Below are 4,280 nucleotides of genomic sequence, written 5' to 3'. Positions count from 1 at the left end.
ATCTTTGTAAATCTTCATTATTCATTAAATAATTACGATTTACTACAGAAGTATCTCCTTACGTATGTGTATGTATGTAGGTGTGGGTATTTATATCTGTACTCCCTTGTGAATACTTGTTGTTTTCCCAGCAAATGTTGCATGTACATATTGATGTGTGTAGTACTTCGCTAAATTCTTCGACGTTATCGTCGTAGCTATCGGTGCCTCTTGCTCGCGCTGTGGCAAGTAGTGCTCGTGGATGTGCTATGTGTCGGGGGCACTTACAGTAGGTTGTCGTGGCTTGTATTTGAATACTTTTTCTACTGAGGTCCTTTTGTACGTCCGTACCGGCGACCTGGAAGATATTAAAGAAGTCTTAAGTACATTTGTCATTGCATAATTATTCTTAGGGACTTTTCTGAGCATTACAGCCCTATTCTGTTGCCCTCACAAAAATCACCACACTCACTATTGTGAGGTTTCTGACTATTGTGAGGTTATCCCTATGCTGGCGTAAATTCGAAAGCTCATACGCTCACAATTGTGAGAAAATTTATGATGTACGAATGAGACCCTCACAAGAGAAAAACAGCCGATTTTTATTGAGCAAATGTTTTGTTAATTTTCGTTCGCTATCAGTGTCTGTTATTTTTTATTTTTTTTTAACTAAAAGTATATTCAGTAGTGGCAGAGTTATTGCATGTTTTTTCGGCAGTTTTGGAAGAGTTAGAGCAGGCATAGGATTTCATTTCCATACAAACTTTTGCACCAAGTTGTGGATTGCAAACTGTGTGAAGTACTGGAGCTACTCCTGCTTTGTTATTTTTTTTTTTTTCTTTTCACCTCGTGTGGTGATTTGGTTGAGCTTTTTTCTTATGAGGTGTGGCAAGAATAACCTCACAAAATAGACCTCACAAGAAATCTCACAAATTTTTGCTCACAACTCAGTTGTGAGGTTTTATTAGAATAGGGCTGTTTATCTCCATCTGCACTGGCCTCGCTATGCATACACATGTACATATGTATATACTTTTGTATACACAGTTCTGTGCGTACATACATTAGAACTTATATGCACATGTGTATGTACATGCATATGCAAATTCACACTAAGTCCCTTATATTTAAAATAATTTCAATGTGGCTATCATCAAAACTTACCTCAAATTCCAAATACTTTTAGCCTAACAATTCAATGATAACCCGGTTTAATTGACGGTATCCAAACATCACGGAACCTAAAAAACCGTTAGTTGCACTTGCGCGAACCGTTTTATATTTTCTTACAAGAAAACTTTAACAAAGCACCTTTTTTATTTTTTTTTCACACTTCAAAACTCGCGTCCAGTTGCACTTTCTCGGCACCGTAACTTTCTTCAGACTCACTTCAGCCTCTTTCAGTGCCGTTTTAATACACTTCGCCTGGCCGAAGTGGTCACTCATTTCTCCTGTTCTTACTCACATTGAAGTTGTCCTACACACACACAACACACACAATCACGCACACGTAAACGCACGCTTAGAACTGCTTTATCGAACCGCCGGGCTAGGAGGTTTCACCCCTTTAGGGCCGGTTGTTCAATGTCTGGTTATCACTACCACTACACTATCGACGATTTCGACATCATGCATGTAACATGTGATCGATAAAGCAGTAGTTGTGCTTAACCGGAGCTTCTAGCTCCGATTTGTGCTAATCAGACATTGAACAACCGGCCCTTAGTGATGTATGGTGTGTACAAGGAACATCGAAATTATAGCTAGCTGCTTTTAAATCCGGTGTATACGCACACACACTAACACAGCCACACTAGGTGAAAGGCTTCGTTACACGCTCGTACCCGCCGATGGTGCCTGCAACATGGAGAGTGTACGTAAAAAGGTTTATAACGCAGCCTGTCCTGGTTTTGCACCGCCCAACGTGTGGCTTGACCCACGACCTAGAACCGGGCTTTTAGTGCCTCGCTAATGTTTCCAAGGGTTTCATCCTACTTATCGTAATCTAGCTACGTACAGTCACATTTCTACGTGCAGGTTTTACTCCCACCTCACATAATAATGTACTTGCTACAGCGCACACCATAATTACAGTATCGGTCATATCTATAGCACGCCATTTCAAAGTGATATTGTGTGCCACTTATGTTTATTTATTTGTTTTTAAGAATTTTCAATTAAAATACAGTTCTTTCTCTAACAAACCCCATATAAACCCAAGATTAACAATTTGTAGAAAACTTCAAAAAAGTGCAACAAATTTTCACCTAAGTTTAAAACTTTTTTCTCGGAAGTGTTAGAATTTTTTCGAGTACACAGTTTTTTAGCCACTGCAATTTTAGTCCGATAATGTGCAAATTTCAAGTGGCTACGAATTACCGTTAATTTTTTAGAATTTTTTTTTTGTCGCATTGGCTTCCTATAATGAATAAACTCAATTTATTTGTATATGGATGAAAATCGCAACATCTTTGGAGAAAAAAATTCTAAAAAATCAACGGTAACTTTCAGTACCTTGAAACTTGCACATTATCAGACTAAAATTGATTGGGCTATAAAACTGTGTAATCAGAAAAATTCAAACACTTCTGAGAAAAAAGTTTGAAATTTAGGTGAAAATTTTTTGCACTTTTTTGAAGTTTTCTACAAATTGTTAAACTTGGGTTTATATGGGGTTTGTTAGAGAAAGAATTGTATTTTAATTGAAAATTCTCAAAAATAAATAAATAAACATAAGTTGCACACAATATCACTTTGAAATGGCGTGCTATAGATATGACCGATACTGTATAACTACTAAATTAATCAATAATCACACAAATAAAAAGTCAATAAAAATGTGCATACATAAGTTAGGTAGATAAATACATATAAATAAATAAATAAAATACATATCACAGAGTTCGTAATAACATAGTCAAGTGGTAAAAAAAAGTATAAAAATAACTAAACAAAAAAATATCACAGAGTTTATGAATATGCGGTCAAGTGGAAAGAAAAATATCACAGCGCAATAAATCAATAAATAATTACATATGACTAATAATAATAACTACTTAGATAAATAAATAAATAAATTAATAAATAAATGAATAAATAAATAAATAAATAAATAACTGAGTAAATTAAAAAATAAGAGTAGTCAAGTAAAAGAACACAAATAAATAGTCAGATAATAAATAAGATAACCAAGACATATAGACAAGTACTACCACACATATACTTAAACACAACACGTTGCACCCCACCATGCAAAACATGAGAAATAGGCAACAATCGTCAATGGCAACAAATTGGCGACTCACCGATTTATTGCTGTGGTGACAAATCGACAACATTACTTCATTCATGTCAATTTTGAATAAAAAAGTTCTCAAAAATTCCGAAACTTATGAATATGGCGTCAATAGTATTGGCCAAAAGCATCTAAATTATGCCCAAGGACAAGATTGATAAAATAGGAAGCCTCACAGCGAGAAAATGAATTAATTCCGATTGTAAGTTGCAATTTGGTATACAGAAAAATAAATGAAGTATTAAAAAGAATAAAATTATTCCAAATATCGCCTGAAGCGATAAGAAAAAGACTCATTCAGGCAATAAGAAAACGACTCGCCCAGGCGAGTTGCCTTCGGCGGACGTTTTAGAGCGACCGGTAATAGGAAATCGATTCGATGGCAATATTACCGGCAATAAATTTGTTTCCGAGGGCGACACGTTTTCTTATTGCCGGCAACACAAATTGTTTGGTGGGTAGTGGAAAACTATAGAAAACTTTAAAAAGCTTCTCCTGCGGTATATGTTTCGATTGTGTTTTTTTTAAGGGGAAAAGTGAAGAGCAAAAGCTCTCTCTGATGGTTCCATTGTACTAGCGCGTACATTTTGACACTTCTTAGGAAAAAAAATGTATGTCAAGTCGGTTAACGAGAGAACCTGAAAAAGCCAAAAGGATTTCAACCATGGAAATTTAAGATAATTTTACACTTAAGAACAATAATTCTCACTTCCAGCAGAACTAAAGACTTGTACTCATTCATTCTTCATAGTGATACTTACACATGCAACTACAGACTTAAAACGCATAAAAATACGCGTACATTAAAACCGGCATATTGTTTTGTCTAATGCTGAATTTCCACTAGGCATTAAATGGCAAAATTTTGAATGACCATGTAGGGCATTAAAATATGTCTGTTTCCAAATGGCATACATTTTATGTCATTTCAACGCATAAATAAAACCTTCGAAAGTACACTCCTTTGCAAATACTACATTTGATTTTTTATTGGTCTGGTTTTTTT

Source organism: Rhagoletis pomonella, unplaced genomic scaffold (assembly GCF_013731165.1).
Source record: "Rhagoletis pomonella isolate Grant_MI unplaced genomic scaffold, Rhpom_1.0 Rhpom_scaffold_00001, whole genome shotgun sequence".
In the NCBI taxonomy this organism is placed as follows: Eukaryota; Metazoa; Arthropoda; class Insecta; order Diptera; family Tephritidae; genus Rhagoletis; species Rhagoletis pomonella.
The sequence above is the reverse complement of the archived record's forward strand: the minus strand, read 5'-3'. Positions refer to the sequence as shown.